The sequence below is a fragment of the Giraffa tippelskirchi genome, chromosome 9, assembly GCF_054371585.1.
Source record: "Giraffa tippelskirchi isolate mGirTip1 chromosome 9, T2T-mGirTip1v1.2.pri, whole genome shotgun sequence".
NCBI classification, from domain to species: Eukaryota; Metazoa; Chordata; class Mammalia; order Artiodactyla; family Giraffidae; genus Giraffa; species Giraffa tippelskirchi.
Genome location: NC_137283.1, coordinates 51,257,209 through 51,274,633, shown reverse-complemented (window position 1 = coordinate 51,274,633; position 17,425 = coordinate 51,257,209). Strand labels below are relative to the sequence as shown.

At 40.6% G+C, this 17,425-nt stretch overlaps 5 protein-coding genes across 19 annotated transcripts in view; 1 reads left to right on the top strand and 4 right to left on the bottom strand.

Moving 5' to 3' along the window:
• Positions 1-17,425, bottom strand: part of XCR1 (X-C motif chemokine receptor 1) — a 325,532-nt gene that overhangs the window by 134,722 nt on the left and 173,385 nt on the right. Inside the window, exons 3-4 of one of the 2 annotated variants that reach the window (XM_081526006.1) lie at positions 13,700-13,828; positions 10,442-10,511 (exon numbers count right to left, since the gene is read on the bottom strand). The exons of the other annotated variant lie outside the window; for it this stretch is intronic. The gene's annotated coding sequence lies outside the window, so the exon portion shown is untranslated. The remainder of the gene's footprint in view (positions 1-10,441; positions 10,512-13,699; positions 13,829-17,425) is intronic. 2 annotated transcript variants of the gene reach the window in all.
• LOC145520162 (C-C chemokine receptor type 1) overlaps positions 1-17,425 on the bottom strand; it is a 243,236-nt gene that overhangs the window by 52,426 nt on the left and 173,385 nt on the right. Inside the window, exons 3-4 of one of the 2 annotated variants that reach the window (XM_081525996.1) lie at positions 13,700-13,828; positions 10,442-10,511 (exon numbers count right to left, since the gene is read on the bottom strand). The gene's annotated coding sequence lies outside the window, so the exon portion shown is untranslated. The remainder of the gene's footprint in view (positions 1-10,441; positions 10,512-13,699; positions 13,829-17,425) is intronic. The other variant, XM_081525997.1, reaches the window with a different exon arrangement.
• LOC145520160 (C-C chemokine receptor type 1-like) overlaps positions 1-17,425 on the bottom strand; it is a 214,249-nt gene that overhangs the window by 23,439 nt on the left and 173,385 nt on the right. For 6 of the 13 annotated variants that reach the window (XM_081525984.1, XM_081525991.1, XM_081525981.1 and 3 more), the window contains 2 exons: positions 13,700-13,828; positions 10,442-10,511 (listed from right to left, as the gene is read on the bottom strand). The exons of 3 other annotated variants lie outside the window; for them this stretch is intronic. The gene's annotated coding sequence lies outside the window, so the exon portion shown is untranslated. The remainder of the gene's footprint in view (positions 1-10,441; positions 10,512-13,699; positions 13,829-17,425) is intronic. 4 more of the 13 variants (XM_081525992.1, XM_081525985.1, XM_081525987.1 and 1 more) reach the window with 1 other exon arrangement.
• The window catches only part of FYCO1 (FYVE and coiled-coil domain autophagy adaptor 1), a 268,566-nt gene that overhangs the window by 215,365 nt on the left and 35,776 nt on the right, over positions 1-17,425 (bottom strand). Inside the window, exon 2 of the mRNA XM_081525965.1 lies at positions 13,700-13,828. The gene's annotated coding sequence lies outside the window, so the exon portion shown is untranslated. The remainder of the gene's footprint in view (positions 1-13,699; positions 13,829-17,425) is intronic.
• The window catches only part of LOC145520159 (C-C chemokine receptor type 3-like), a 33,829-nt gene continuing 23,076 nt past the window's right edge, over positions 6,673-17,425 (top strand). Inside the window, exon 1 of the mRNA XM_081525978.1 lies at positions 6,673-6,777. The gene's annotated coding sequence lies outside the window, so the exon portion shown is untranslated. The remainder of the gene's footprint in view (positions 6,778-17,425) is intronic.

The following is a 17,425-nucleotide window of genomic DNA, read 5'->3' as shown; positions in this document are numbered from 1 at the left end:
TGGTGTCATCTGCATATCTGAGGTTATTGATATTTCTCCCGGAAATCTTGATTCCAGCTTGTGTTTCATCCAGCCCAGTCCAGTGTTTCTCATGATATACTCTGCATATAAATTAAATAAGCAGGGTGACAATATACAGCCTTGATGTACTCCTTTCCCTATTCTGAACCAGTCTGTTGTTCCATGTCCAGTTCTAACTGTTCCTTCTTGACCTGCATACAGGTTTCTCAAGAGGCAGGTTAGGTGGTATGGTATGCCCACCTCTTTCAGAATTTGCCAGTTTGTTGTGATCCACACAAAGGCTTTGGCATAGTTAATAAAGCAGAAATAGATGCTTTTCTGGAACTCTCTTGCTTTTCCGATGATCCAACAGATGTTGGCAATTTGATTTCTGGTTCCTCTGCCTTTTCTAAAACCAGCTTGAACATCTGGAAGTTCATGGTTCATGCACTGTTGAAGCCTGGCTTGGAGAATTTTGAGGATTACTTTACTAGCGTGTGAGACGAGTGCAACTGAATGGTAGTTTGAGCATTCTTTGGCATTGCCTTTCTTTGGGATTGGAGTTAAAACTGGCCTTTTCCAGTCCCGTGGCCACTGCTAAGTTTTCCAAATTTGCTGGCATATTGAGTGCAGTACTTTCACAGCATCATCTTTTAGGATTTGAAATAGCTCAACTGGAATTCCATCACCTCCACTAGCTTTGTTCGTGGTGATGCTTCCTAAGGCCCACTTGACTTCACATTCCAGGATGTCTGGCTCTAGGTGAGTGATCACACCATTGTGGTTATCTGGGTCATGAAGATCTTTTTGTATAGTTCTTCTGTGTATTCTTGCCACCTCTTCTGAATATCTTCTGCTTCTGTTAGGTCCATATCATTTCTGTCCTTTATTGAGCCCATATTTGCATGAAATGTTCCCTTGGTATCTCTGATTTTCTTGAGATCTCTAGTCTTTCCCATTCTATTGTTTTCCTCTATTTCTTTGCACTGATCACATAGGAAGGCTTTCTTATCTATCCTTGTTATTCTTTGGAACTCTGCATTCAAATGGGTATATCTTTACTTTTCTCCTTTTGCCCCTTCTTATCTCTTTGATATTGGTTCTCTCTCCTATAAAATGGGAAGTCTGGACTGTGGTGACACAAATGTCATGTGTCAATTGTCTTGCCCATAGTAAGCCCCTGATAAATATTTATTGAACTGGATTTTCCTCTTTTATTATCTGCATAAGGAAAGGAGGTGGGCATGAAAGTGAGTTACTGACAGAGCTGGGCCTGGTACCAGCTAACTTGACCTTTATTCTGTCATTCCCCCACTCAGTCAAGCTCTACTATACTTCATTTTGGTTATATGAATACCTCTCAGTCATTTATGTGATTAATATTCATCAGTATTTACAGAAGAAACCTAGAATATTGTTTCCTGGTTTCACATTTCCTGCACAAATCACTGACTAGAATTCAGGTTGTTGTTGTTCAGTCACTCAGTCATGTCTAACTCTTTGCAACCCCATGGACTGCAGCATGCCAGGATTCCCTGTCCTTCACCATCTTCTGGAGCTGTTCAAACTCATGCCCATTGAGTCAGTGATGCCATCCAACCATCTCATCCTCTGTCACCCCCTTCTTCTCCTGCCTTCAATCTTTCCCAGCATCAGGGTCTTTTCTAATGAGCTGGCTCTTTGCATCAGGTGGCCAAAGTATCGGAGCTTCAGCTTCAGCATTAGTCCTTCCAATGAATATTCAGGGTTGATTTCCTTTACGATTGACTGGCTTGATCTAAGTGCAATCCAAGGGACCCTCAAGAGTCTTCCAACACTACAGTTCAAAAACATCACTTTTTCGGCACTCAGCCTTCTTTATGGTCCAACTCTCACATCCACACGTGACCACTGGAAAACCACAGCTTAGACTAGACAGATCTTTGTCGGCAAAGTAATTCAGATAGGGTTACAAATAAAGGCACTGATGTATCCTTACAACTTGGTAAACAGTAAAGTAATATAATATATTTAATATCCATCTATAATGTAATTATATGTCTATGTAACTCAAAACAACCAAATTGAAACATAGGAAATGGTTCCAGATTAAACATGATCATATAAGAAAAGATAAGTGATTATGATCAACCACAGTGATTTCCACTCACTGGACACCTTGTCACTCTCACTTGATTTCTCATTTGCTTTATCTGTAAAACGCAGATACTATTAATATCACCCCCTTACTTGCTTTTCAGAATCCATGAAATGTGGAAAAAGTTGCCAATTTAAGGCACTGTTATAAAAATATAGGAAACATTTTATGTACAAAAATCATTAGCAATATCATTCGGTATAATCCAGAGGTGGAGGGATAGGCAATTTATGTAAAACATAGAAAAGTGGAATAGGATTAATGGTAGATGGGACATTGCAGAAGAAATGATTAGTGAACTTGATGACATCAATAGAGAGTATTCAAAATGGAACTGAGAAAAAAGAATTTTAAAAAAATTAAAAAATCATCAATGAGAGAATTTTAAGACGTGGCCTAATGAACACATAATTAGAGTCCTTGAAAATAAGCAGTGGTGAAAAAATAATTAGAAGTAGCAGCTGAAAACTCATGTTTAATTGAAAATACAAATCCACAGATCTGAGAAGCTTAATGATATCCAAGTACAAGCAACCTGAAGAAAACTACTAACCTGAAGAAAACTAATGATGATATTCCTGATTAGAAACAACTCAAATGAGGAAATACTAGAACAACATATTTAGAGTAATGAAGAAAGACTCAACTGAGCATCTATACCCTGAAGAATTATCCAAAAAACTGAGGGTGAAATAAAGAAGGTTTCAAACAAAAGTCAAAATAATTCATCATCAACAGAACTGTACTACAAAAAAGTTAAAGGAAGAACTTCAGACAAGAGGAAAATTATATCAGAAGTGAATGTAGATCTGCACAAAGAAATGAACAGCACTGGAAATGAGTAAATATAAGATATCTTTTCTCTTAGTATTTAAGTTTTTTTTAAAACATAAACTTCTAATTTTGGAATAATTTCAAACTTACAGAAAAGTTGCAAAGTTATTATGAAGATACTAGATAAATGCTGCCTTTAGATACCAACTTCATGTATTAAGAAACAGATTGGTTAAAAGTAAAAGAAAAAAGAAACACAAAACATCAGTATTCATTAAAAAATACAAATTAAAATACAATGAGATATCTCTATTCCTTTGAATGGCTAAAATTGAAAACCATACCACAAAAGAGACAGAATATACAGGAGAAAATAACAAAAGACTTGGAGGGAAAAATGGATGAGATCCAAAATGTGATTAATAGGAATCAACTAAACAGAGTGGAAGGAATTATACAAAATTGAGATTGAGGACTTTCCAGATTAAAGGAACAAAAGTGTTCATATTGAAACAGTCTATTGAGTTCTTAGTGTCATGAATAACACCCAGGCTCAGACACATTCTTGGGAACATTTCAGAAAACCAAGGATGCAGAAAGGTTCTTTCTGAAAATAAGAATGGATTTGAAATAAGATAATGAAATATCATTACAGAGGATGCTAAAAGATGATAGATAGTCTTTTGAGTTCTAAAGGAAAATGACTTTGAACCAAGATTTCTCTGCCCAGCCAAACTATCAAAGTATATAAGGTATGAAGGCAGGATGAAAACATTTCAGATGTGTGAGGATTCAGAAATTCTATCTACCAGTGTTCTCTCGTTGGAAGTTACTTAAGTTTGTACTCAGGCAAGGGAAGAAAGAAAGATGGAGGGCCCTGGAGCCAGGGAGCCCCACCCAGTAGGAGTGAAGCTTCCAGAGGACAGTGGTGTGGCCTGAGAAGTGGATCCAGGTCAGGACGGTAAGGATGGGGAGCTCTTAGAGGTCATTTCCAGGGGAAGGAGGACTTGACTGAATAGAAGCTATACTTCAAAGGTTGGAGGAGGGTGAAGATGTGAAGAAGGCAAATACTTAAAAGGCATGAGAATTACCAGGAAAAAAAAAAAAACAGTATAATACAAGAAAAATAAATAAATAACAAATACACTAAATGTTGGTGAGGATGTAGAGCAACTGGAATTCCCACACTACTGATGAGGATATAAAATGATACAGTCACTTTGGGAAATAGTTGAGCAGTTTTTAAGAAAATTCAATATGTATCTACTATAAAAGTCCAGGCATATATCACCCCTAGGTATTTACTCAAGAGAGAAGAAAGCTTATGTTCATACAAAGATCTGTTACAGATATTCATAGCAGCTGTATCTGTAGTAGCCCCAAACTGAAAACTGCCTCCATGTTCATCAGCAGGCCCCAAGTAGGTGAGCTCAGAGAAGGGTGTTCTGCACTAGGAAACAGAAACATCTTACAGAGCAAATGAAGAGTGGATGTGCATACAGGATCCTGCGCTAAGTATGCTGTGCCCACATATACTTGTAACGATGCTGGTTGATCGGTCGTTTTCAAAGAAGATTTCACGTGTGGTTGAAGTATTTGAAAATGTGAAAAAGAAAAAAGTCCAAAATGAAAACTCAGCTTAAATAAAATCAACAAATGAATTTGATTGTTACATAATTGACACTCCAAGTGCTCTCACTCCATTACCACCATAGAGGCCAACAAGGCAAACTTCTTTTGGATATGCTTTTAAATCCCATTCAAGTTGCCAGGGTTCTGATTAGGTTATACTTCTTATGGAAAGCCCTGGCCTCCTTCTCTTTACCCACCACCATTGGTTTCTTCTGCATGTTCATTCCTAACCTTCATCTGCTCAGATTGGTCATGCACTATGATTTTTACCCCTGCAGTCAAGATAAATTCTCTTCTCCCATTTATCTGATGATAAGTGCTGCTGGGGCCAACTAGGTAGTGTAGCTGTGGTTCTGTGCTCACAAGTCCTTCAAGCACACCTAACTCAACAGTTGAAATTTAAAAACAAATTGTGAGTACTATAAATACACTGGTCCACAGTGGAAAGGGGCTGAGGCATTTCAGAAGGCAACAGACAATGAAAGCAATATTCTTCACTAGGACACTGACATGCCAGATTCTATTAAAGCATGAGTTATTTCTGGAGCATTCTTAAAGAGATGGGAATACCAGACCACCTGATCTGCCTCTTGAGAAATCTGTATGTAGGTCAGGAAACAACAGTTAGAACTGGACACGGAACAACAGACTGGTTCCAAATAGGGAAAGGAGTATGTCAGGGTTCTATACTGTCATCCTCCTTATTTAACTTATATGCAGAGTACATCATGAGAAACACTGGGCTGGATGAAGCACAAGCTGGAATCAAGATTGCTGGGAGAAATATCAATAACCTCAGATATGCTGATGACACCACTCTTATGGCAGAAAGCAAAGAGGAACTAAAGAACCTTTGATGAAAGTGAAAGAAGAGAGTGAAAAAGTTGGCTTAAAACTCAACATTCAGAAAACTAAGATCATGGCATCTGGTCCCATCACTTCACGGCAAATATATGGGGAATCAGTGGAAACAGTGGCTGACTTCATTTTTCTGGACTCCAAAATCACTGCAGATGGTGACTGCAGCCATGTAATTAAAAGACGCTTACTCCGTGAAAGGAAAGTTATGACCAACCTAGACAGCACATTAAAAAGCAGAGACATTACTTTGCCAACAAAGGTCCATCTAGTCAAAGGTATGGTCTTTCCATTATTCATGTATGGATGTAAGAGTTGGACTATAAAAGAAAGCTGAAAGCTGAGCGCTGAAGAATTGATGCTTTTGAACTGTGGTTGGAGAAGACTCTTGAGAGTCCCTGGGACTGAAAGGAGATCCAACCAGTCCATCCTAAAGGAAATCAGTCCTGAATATTCATTGGAAGGACTGATGCTGAAGCTGAAACTCCAATACTTGGGCCACTTGATGTGAAGAACTGACTCAGTTGAAAAGACCCTGATGCTGGGAAAGATTGAAGGCGGGAGAAGGGGATGACAGAGGATGAGATGGTTGGATTGCATCACAGACTTAATGGGCATGAGTTTGAGTAAACTCTAGGAGTTGGTGATGGACAGGGAGGCCTGGCGTGCTGCAGTCCATGGGGTCGCAAAGAGTCAGACACGACTGAGTGACTGAACTGAACTGAACTGAAAGATCTAAAATCAGATTTTGGTATGACTAGCAGGCAATGGCACCCCACTCCAGTACTCTTGCCTGGGAAACCCCATGGACGGAGGAGCCTGGTAAGCTGCAGCCCATGAGGTCGCGAAGAGTCAGACACGACTGAGCGACTTCACCTTCACTTTTCACTTTCATGCACTGGAGGAGGAAATGGCAACCTACTCCAGGATTCTTGCCTGGAGAATCCCAGGGACGGAGGAGCCTGGTGGGCTGCCGTCTATGGGGTCGCACAGAGTCGGACACGACCGATGCGACTTAGCAGCAGCAGCAGCACACATGGCTAGATATTAAGGATGCGTTAATGATTCCCAAACCAGCCACATAGGGTGTTCAATTTTTATACAGTATAACTCTGGTTTTTACTTGGCAGAGAAGAACAGGGGAAATGAGTTTCCAAATCCCTTATCATGTCCATTGTCAAGGCAGAGAAAATGCAGACACTGCTTGTTTCTTGATAACCCTTCTGTAGCCCTGCGGAAGTATTAAAATAGGGCAGCTCTACTGGCCCTTTGACTGTTAACATTGCTACTTAAGCTGTGACTCACACTCTTGGGCCTCTACCGTTGTGGACCCTGACTGCTTGGTCTTCACCCAGAGACTCTGGAGAGGAGGCAAGGTAGGTTTTGCTCCATCAAGGTCAGTGTAGTCATGGGAATGTGGTGGTTTCCTCTCCTACTTCCTGCAGCTCAGTGTTCTGTGAAAGCACTGCGGGGCCAACCCAGGCTTGTAAATGAGGCCAAGCAAATGAGACTTGGATTCCTTCTTACCCAGGGCAGCCCTATTTTTGCAATTTTATGGAAGATATCAGTTTAAAAGTTTCACTGCTGAAAAAATGTTTGAGAACCAAACCACCAGGCTGCTTTGGGACAGCATAGTTCAGTGGTTGAGATTATGGTTCTGGAGCTTGAAAACATGGCTTTAAGTTCAAGTTCAACCACTCCTGGATTATGCGTGCCTCACAGAGCAAGTAAATCCACCCTCTGAACCTTATACCTATTCCGGGCCCAGAATAGGAATCAGTGGTGGTTATTTACCCTACTGTCTGGTTCTATTAATAGGTAAAGAGCTCGAGGGGAATCGAGCTAAGATTCAGGAGGAAAAGGAGAAATAGCTCATGGTTTGTGAAAGACTTGGAGCCTGACTCCCCTGACAGGTCTGAAATAGAGAAGGGTTTACCTCTGTTCTCTGTTCTAATGATAAACTCTCCTTTCATAATGTAAAAACAGGTCTAGAGAAGTTGTGACTTATACAAAGGTTAAATTAGAAATGTATATTCTATATTTTGTTTCTGTATGTATGCAGCTTTTTAAGGTTCTTCTGGAAGTCTCAAACTTTTTCTTATTCAAATAAACAAAGCAGTTTTCTATATATGAGGACCTAATATGAGCTTAAGGAAAACCTGCAGTCTGGAATAAAGTGAAAGAAAGCGTTAAAACCTAGGAGGGGGTAGCGTTGAGGCTGACCAAATATAAAACTAATATTTAATATATATTATATGTGTGTGTTGTGCTCAGTCGCTCAGTCGTGTCCAAACCTCTTCGATCCCCTGGACTGTAGCCCACTAGGCTCCTCTGTCCATGGAATTTTTCAGGCAAGAATAATAGAGTAGGTTGTCATTTTCTGCTCCAGGGGATCTTCCTGACCTAGGGATCAAACCCTCATCTCTTGTGTCGCCCTGCACTGGCAGGCAGATTCTTTACCACTGTGCCATCTGGGAAGTCCATATTATATATAATAGACTGATTAAAAATGAAAATCAATATGCAATTTTAACCCACTACATCAATAACAATGATATAATAGTACAGACTTTATTAAAAAAATTTTTTTTCATATAGTAATTCTCAGAGCAATGGAAGCTAGGTCAATACAAACTTAACCTAAAAATAAAATGAAAACAATGTCTCCCTCTTCTTTGCTATTCTGTGCTGTCACAGTGAAAAATCTCAAGCATCAGCTCTCTTTGGCCACATCACACTTACACTGCAATGCACAGAGAAGAGACTCTGACTGGACAACAGGGTACAAAAGCCAATGACATGTGCTCTAAAGGATGCTTCTAGAAGCCTTTAATTACAAGACCTGGCCTTTCTCCACTCAGCCTCTTCATGAGAATCACAGAGTTCACTAAGTTCAACATACGCTGCTGCTGCTGCTGCTGCTAAGTCGCTTCAGTCGTGTCCGACTCTGTGCGACCCCATAGACGGCAGCCCACCAGGCTCCGCCGTCCCTGGGATTCTCCAGGCAAGAATACTGGAGTGGGTTGCCATTTCTTTCTCCAGTGCATGAAAGGGAAAAGTGAAAGTGAAGTCGCTCAGTCGTGTCCGACTCCTAGCGACCCCATGGGTCTGCAGCCTACCAGGCTCCTCCACCCATGGGATTTTCCAGGCAAGAGTACTGGAGTGGGGTGCCATTGCCTTCTCCGCAACATATGCTAAGAACATAACATTAGATTTAGTCTGTTCCTAACAGAGGGGAGAAAAAAGATGAGAACAAATGCACCCTATTCAGAACCTCAACGGAGGAATGACAGAATGTGAATCGTTCAGTTTGCAAGGAGGGTACCACGCCTCTGTGAAGTCCAGAGTCATTTCAACTCCATACCAGGAGAAACTGTTGTGAGTGCATTAAAAAATTGAGAGTGATTTGTGTCAAAAGAAAGTCTCCCCACGGTCGGTTTCCCTGCCTGTTAAAGGGCTTTCCTATCTGCCCTTCAGTCTGAACCTAACAATCCACACAAATGAAAGCAGAAATGCTCCTGTCAGCCGCTATCCTCTCTTAGGATGTTTACTTGATGCTTTCTCTTCCCCTCCTCTCGAAAACAAAGGTTGTTGGTATTTAGGGTCAAAATTAAGCCACGTAATGTTCTGACAGAACCCTCCGATGGCGGGAAACTCTGTTAGCATTTTGACAGAGTGAGTCACTTGGCCACGGAGGCCCAATGCAGTGATCGTGGTGCCACCAACTTGATGCTCGAAAACATGAGGGAAATCCAGGGCTTAAAAAAGGATTTAAAAATAAAATCCTGTTTTCCCCAAGAGGTACAAACTGAAAAAAACAAGTTGGCACTTTTTTGCTTATAAAATTGAGAATCATTAAAAAACTTAAAGAAATAGAATGGCAATATTCTGAAGTGCTGACAGAGTGAAAAAAACAGACAGTTTCATGAACTGTGGGGAATAAAGTTACACATTAAATGCAACTGTTTGGCAGAGAAATCTGGCAATAATGTAGCAAAAGCTTTCAGAGGGCACAAAGTTTTAGTAGCAAGTCCAGTGAAACAATCAGAGATGTGCACAACACTTTGTGAATAAGGATGTGTATCACAGCCTTATTAATGATGTAGGAATACTTTATGTGATCTAAGTGTCTAACAATAATGGACCACCTGAAAAATCAGTAAATATATGCACATGATACAATGCTTACTAGCCATTAAAACTGGTATTGTAAATCATTCTTCTAAAAATAGTTTATTATTTTTATCTTCCAGTTTTATCGAGATATAATTGACATACAGCACTGTATAAGCTTAGGGTGTACTGCAGAATGATTTGACTTACATACATCATGAAGTAACAGTAAGTTTAGTGAATACTTATTTCAAATAGATATAAAATTAAAGAAATAGAAGAAAAAAACAAATTTTCTTGTGATAAGAACTCAGGATTTACTCTTAATACCTCTCATGTATAACAGCAGTGTCAATTATATTCAAAATGTTTTACATGACTAGTATTTTTTTATTTTGTAACTGGAAGTCTGTACCTTTTCACCACCTTCATCCGGTTCCATCTTCCCTTTCTCCCCACCTCCCAACTCCCACCTCTGGTAACCACAAAACTGACCTCTTTTTCAATGAGTTTGAAATTATTCTTTTTGGTATGTGTGCAACTTGGGATTTTCTGAGGTAAGAAATTTTAAACTTTAGGAAATAATGGCATCTTCCCAGTAATTGTCCCAGAGGGAACTTCTGGGAATATCCATTTCTTTGAATTTTATGTTGATAAATTAAAATGACCATGAACTGTAATACAAAAACAAAATCCAAAACCAACCTGCCCTGTGAACCCCTGGGCTCAAGTGTTTCAATGCCATAAAGTTTCAGAGTCAAGTCAGTTAAAAAAGTCATAGAGCCAGGACTCAAAATCACATATTTAAATAAGAAAATGAGTCCCTGGTGGCTCAGCAGCAAACCTGCAATCCAGGAGACATGAGTTTGATCCCTGAGTCAGGAAGATCCCTGGAGAAGAAATGATACCCCACTCTAGTATTCTTACCTGGGAAATCCCACGGACAGAGGAGGCTGGCGGGTCTCCAGGTCCCAAAGAGTTGGACATGACTTAGTGACTAAACAACAACAATAGTTACAAGTAAACAACGTTTTAGGACACAGAGCCCATTTGCTAAATCTGTAAATATTTTACTCAAAGGTGAGGCATGTAACACTTTCTACTCTAAAGATTCTACTATAATGATTGGTCTGAGTTATTGTGAAAATAGAGTCATAATGTACTTTCGCAAAATTATTTGTTAGGCACTTGCTGCTGTTGTTCAACCACTAAGACGTATCCAACACTGTGACCTCATGGACTACAGTACACCAGGCTCCCCTGTCCTTCACTATTTCCCAGAGTTTGCTCAAATTCATGTCTACTGAGTCAGTGATGCTATCCAACCATTTAATCTTCTGTCGTCCCCTTCTCCTCCCACCCCCAATCCTTCCCAGCATCAGGGTCTTTTCCAATGAGTTGCTCTTCGCATCAGGTGGCCAAAGTATTGGAGTTTCAGCCTCAACATCAGTCCTTCCAATGAACACCCAGGACTGATCTCCTTTAGGATGGACTGGTTTGATCTTGCAGTCCAAGGGACTCTCAAGAGTCTTCTCCAACACCACACTTTGATAGATGTTTGTTATCTGTTTTCTATTTTGGGGACCACTGAGAATAAAACCAACACCCATGAGTACACAGTGTTCTAAAGTAAAAATACATAAGAGTGAGAGGAAAACATGGAATGAAGCTGAGTTTATGGCCACTGATGCCTCTTGAAGATGTACTTCTTGGTTTGGCAACATCCTTTGGCAGCAAGGTATTCTCTCCTGCTCAAGGTTTCTGCCCTCAGCATCCCATGGGTGTGGTATTATCTTAACCTCAACACATGCTATGATCTGGCTTAAAGAGCAGAGTTTAAGAGAAGTCAGTGAAATCTGTTTTGGGATATATGGAGAAATTATGGCCTTGAGCCCTGCTCTGCTTCTTACAAGGTCTGTGCCATAAGAAATGCCTGTCAAAGAATTTTATTGAAACTGCGGGCACAGCCAACTTCTTCTCTAACTAGGTTCATGTCAACAAATGCTTCATTTTTTCCACATCAAAGCAAGGAGCCTCTACCTCATACATAACAAGGATATGATAATAATAACAATAATGATAGTAATAAATAAGTTATTTATTGATCATCAGTTGCATAAATCTGTACTAGGGGTCTTATATAGGCTATCCAATTTATTGCTCATAAAATCCTCTCATAAGATTAAAAAAAAAGGCTATGCCAATATTAAAAAAAGCTTCAGAAATACTGATCTAGAGCAGACCAATTTTAATTTATTTTAAACTCCTCTTTCCACTAGTAAGTAGCTAATGACACAGGGTAAATAATCTATTTTTCTGAGCCTCACTTTTCTCATCTATGAACATTAATCCAACAATGCACATAAAGCATTGAGCACATAAGGTAAATGCAACACTATGGTTATGCAATCCTGTGGTAGGCTCAGGCTACCCAACTCCACCTTCAGTGACCTAAGTCAGCAGCTTGAACTTGGCCACAAGGAGAGTCTTTGCACCAGAGAAATTGGAAACCAGCAAACATGTCAATGCCTTTTTTGTTTCTTTCTTCCTAGTGGATTGTTAAAACACTTACCAGCACATTACTGCTACCTACACACCATGAATGTACAGGAAAGATATTTGCATCTCTTTCATCTTAAATCTGCAAGGGCAAAGGGACCAGATAACAGATTTTGCATCTGAGTCCACAAAACTTTGGTTTGGGCAGAAACCAAATGCCTGCCCTTTATACAGCTAGCTGGCGCTCAATTTCCTATTTGCAGGGGAATTCCCTTACACTTGGGCTGCACCAGCTCAAGAGAGCCCTGCTAGACCAGTCCTCTTTCTGGAGGGAGGCAGGGGTCTTGCCCCACTGTCATTTTGGGGTGGGCTCTGCTTCATGCCATGGATGGAGGAGCCTGGTGGGCTGCAGTCTATGGGGTCGCTGAGAGTCGGACGCGGCTGAGCGACTTCACTTTCACTTTTCCCTTTCATGCATTGGAGAAGGAAATGGCAACCCACTCCATTGTTCTTGCCTGGAGAATCCCAGGGACGGGGGAGCCTGGTGAGCTGCCGTCTATGGGGTCGCACAGAGTCGGACACGACTGAGGCAACTTAGCAGCAGCAGCAGCTGCTTCATGCCACACAAACAGAAGTTCAAACCACGGGTTTGTGTCTATGGGGTGAGGCATCTTGTACTCAGTTCATACTTCCCTTTTCTGAACTTTCTAGTCTTGTTACTATCTTCCTTTTCCCTCTGTGGGTTTTCTTGAGGGGAGTAAGCTGTGGTTGGCGGTATTTTGTTCTGTTTTCTGGCTTTCATTCTTTTTTAATTGAAGCATAGTTGTTTTACAGTGTTGTTAGTTTCTGGTGTACAGCAAAATGATTCAGTTTGTCTGTTTTTAATTTTTAAAAAAGATTTACTTATTTATTGTTTGGTTGTGGTGGGTCTTTGTTGCTGCTGCACACTTGCTTTCTGAAGATGCAGCGAGCGGGGCCTACTCTTCATTGCAGTGCATGGGTTTCCCACTGCCGTGACTTCTCCTGATGTGGAGCACAGGCTCTAGGCACATGGGCTTCAGGAGTTGCAGCTTACAGGCTCTAGAACTCACTAGTTGTAGTGCATGGGCTTAGTTGCTCCAAGGCATGTGGAATCTTCCCAGAGTAGGGATCAAACTGGTGTCGCTTGCATTGCAAGGTGGATTCTAAACCACTGGGTCACCAGGGAAGGAAAAACTGGCAGATTTAAGCATAAAGGGCCAATGTCTGAATTCCTGATTCAGAACGATGAAACAAGAGGAAGGAGGAATGCATGCCGCTGCCAAGCCACAGCAGCCCAGCAGCCACGGTTCCATGGTATGGGATGGCTAGGGCACTCCTGGATGGCAAGGTGGAGGTGGGGAGGGGGGGTTTCACGGGACAGATGGACATCCAGCCACACTGGGTACATGAGGGATCAAGCATTATATTTGGGGAAGTTACAAGGAGGGGGGAGGGGTGGCAGACCACCTGACTGCGTTACTTTCTCTTATCTAATCTGCTTCCCTCTTGCTCCTGCCTTGCTATCCAAAGTCACCAGTCAGGCCACCTTAGGCCTCCCTTGAAGGGTTGGCCTCTTCTATTGGGCCCTGCCTCAGAGACCCGGTACCCTAGGACCTGGGCTTTAATCTCTGACATCCTGAGTGGCTAGGCCCACTGTCCCCTTACCTTTGTTCAAGCACAGGAAATGGTGGTGTCTCACAGCAAGCAACAAGCGCCCCAGTATGTCAACCTGCTTTGAATCATGGCTCTGTCAGATGCCATGTCTTTTCTTTGCCTTAGCCTCCGTTTTCCCACCTATAAAACAGAAGCAATATCATTCCCTTCTCAGAATTGTGGCAAGAATTAAATGTGATTTACTACGTGCCTGGTACTTGGTAGGTATTTGGCTGATGGGTGTTATGTAGCTATTTATTTCTGCAACCTAAGCCTCACTCAAACCAGCCAACATGTGCTGAGTATCTCCTATATGCAAAAAAGTTGTCCATGAAACCCCTTCTCCCCACCCCCATGCTGAAAAGAGGAAGGGGAGACTATCTTAAGGAAGTCCTCTAAAAACTTCCTGTCCAGGGCCAACTTGAATTAGCACTTATGGTCTTGCATGCCCAGTTCTAAAAATCTTCGATTCTGAAGAGTTATGTTATGTACTATTTAACACGCATTATTTTACTAAATCACATAACCTTATTACGCCTTTTCTTCCCAACTCGATTGTAAGCTTCTCAACAGCTGGACCCGTCAGTCCTCCTTTGTGGGTTTACCACAGTGCCCAGCACTGAGCTGCATGGAGCTGCACTGAGCTGATATGGAGACTTGTTGATTAAGTTTGATGCCTTGATGTGTGTGTGACCACAGGAGAGAGCATAGTTTGACATCTTTTATTCAGAATATGGGAGAAGGCAATGGCACCCCACTCCAGTACTCTTGCCTGGAAAATCCCACGGATGGAGGAGCCTGGTAGGCTGCAGACTATGGGGTTGCTAAGAGTTGGAAACAACTGAGCGACTTCACTTTCCCTTTTCACTTTCATACATTGGAGAAGGAAATGGCAACCCACTCCAGTGTTCTTGCCTGGAGAATCCCAGGGATGGGGAAGCCTGGTGGGCTGCTGTCTATGGGGTCGCACAGAGTTGGACACGACTGAAGCGATTTAGCAGCAGCAGCAGCAGCATTCAGAGTATGATATTATCATGTACCTGCTTGAATAAACTTATTTCCTCACTTCATTCTACCTCAGGAAACAAGAAATCTTCCTGCTTCTGAGAAGTAAGTGAGAGATGAAGGGATCAAAGACAGAGAGATTTTTTTATGGCTGGCCCAGAATCTGGGCAGGGGCAAGCAGTGTGATGGTATGGATCTGAGACACTGACAGAAGCACTGGAGAACTGGTTGACAATTCCAGCAGGGTTTGGAAACTTAAGCCTAGAGATGTTTGCAAATAGAATCACTATCAGGAGTGATCAGGGTATACCAGAAGACTGGTAGAAAAAAAGCACAAGTGCCTATAGCCAGAAACAGATCAGAGATATTTCTCTTAGATAAAGGGCTCATATACAGAATAGATTACAAACTCCTACAAGTCAATATGAAAATGACAAACAACCTAATTATTTTTAGACCAGCAAAAGATTTGATCAGGCACTGCACAGAAGATGATAACCAAATAACCAACATGTATGTGAAAAGATAATCAATATCATTAATCATTTGAGAAATTCAAATTAAAACCATAATGATATAGCAGCCCATACCCATCAGAAGAGCTAAAATGAAAAAGAAAACAAGAAAAATCTCTAATAGACAATACCAACAATTGACGAGAATGGAGATGAACTTGAACTCTCACGTACTGCTGGCAAAAGCATAATAAATTGGTACAACCACTTAGAAAACCATTTAGTAGCATGTAAAGCTAAACAATGCCCTCTCTATGACCCCAAAATTCTACCTCAAAGTATATACTCCAGAGAAAGAAGTGTATATGAACTCAAAAGATATACATCTCTAAAGATGTAGCTACTAATTTTATTCGTAACAGTCTCAAACTGAAAACCCCCAATTTTTATCAACAATAAAACGGGTAAACTGGGGTGCTATGTGCTGTGTGCTCAGTCGCTTCAGTCATATCCAACTCTTTGCGACCCTATGGACTGTAGCCCGCCAGGGTCCTCTGTCCATGGGATTCTCCAGGCAAGAATACTGGAGTGGGTTGCCGTGCCCTCCTCCAGGGGATCTTCCTGACCCAGGGATCGAACCTGGGTCTCCTGCACTGCAGGCAGATTCTTTACTGCTGAGTCACCAGGGAAGCCCCAAACTATGGTATCTTCACACAATAAAATGCTATGTGACAATATAAAAGAACAATCTACTATCACTACATATGGTACAGCCAAAACTAATCTATAGTAATAGAAACAAAATAGCAGTTACCTGTGGGGTTACAGACTGGGAAGAGACACTAAGGAATGGTCTCGGGTTCTGGCACTGTTCAGTCATGGTGGTTACATAGGTGTATATACATGCAAAAACTTGGATTAGTATACTTTAGGCATTTTATTACATGTGTGCCACATTTCAATTTTAAAATCTTCAAAAATGCTTGAGATATCTGCCCAGGAATGTGACTGCTAGATTGTATTGTAAGCATGTGTTTTGCTTGTGTGCTAAATTGCTTCAGTTGTGTCCAACTCTGTGTGACCCTATGGACTGTAGGCCGCCAGGCTCCTCTGTCCATGGAATTCTCCAGGCAAGAATACTGGAGTGGGTTGCCATTTCCTTTCCAGAGGATCTCCCCAACCCAGGGATCAAATCCAAGTCTCCTACGTTTTCTGCGTTGGCAGGTGGGTTCTTTAACACTAGCGCCATTAGTTTTATAGGAAACTGCCATATTCTTTTTCAGAGTGTCTGTATTATTTTATATGCCCAACATCAATGTAGGAGTGATCCAGTTTCCTCCTTATCTTCCCCAGCATTTGGTGTTGTCACTACTTTTTATTTGTCATTCTAAGTGTGATGGTAGTTTTAATCTGCATTTTCCTAATGGCTAATGATACTGAACATGTCTTCATGTGCTTAGCTGCCATGTGTACGTCCTCTTCAGTGAGATATCTCTTCATGCCTTTATCCATTTTTTCTTTTTCCTTTCTTTCTAACCATCTGTAGATTTATTTGCTTGAGATAAATCCTTTTAAAATTTCTACCTTGTTGGAAAAAAAAAATCTTTGTTTTCTAGTCAGATTGGTTTTTTGCTTTTTAATTTTGAGACTGCTTTATATTTTAGATACTAATATTTTATTGGGTATATTGTTTACAGAGGTTTTTTCTGAGGTTCTGGATTGTATTTTCATCTGCTTTTTTAGAGTCTTTCAGAGACAGGAGCTTTTAATTTTGATGAAGCCAAATTTATCAACTATTCTTTTTATGGATAAGGCTTTTGGCATCAATTCTAACAACTTTTCACCAAATTCTAGATTACAAAGATTTATCCTTTGTTATCTTCCAGATTTTCATAGTTTTACATTTTTCAATGATGTCTGTGATAAATTGAGTCAATTTTTGTATGTGTCTTTTTAAGTTTTTTATTGAAGTATAGTTGATATTTATTTTTAAAAAATTTTATTGAAGTATAGATGATGTGAAGTTTAGGTTAAGGTTTATTTATTTTTTCTGTCTATGGATATCAATTGCTCCAGCATTATTTATGAAAAAGGTTACTGTTCTTCTGTTGAAAGGTACTATGCCTTTGTCAGAAAACAGTTGGATATATTTGTGAGTCTGATTCTATAATTTTCTATTTTGTTCCATTACTCTATGTGTATATACCTCTACCTAAACCGTAAGTCTTTTTTTTTCCTAACTTCACTTTGTAGTTTTCATTGCAAATCTTGTCTATGT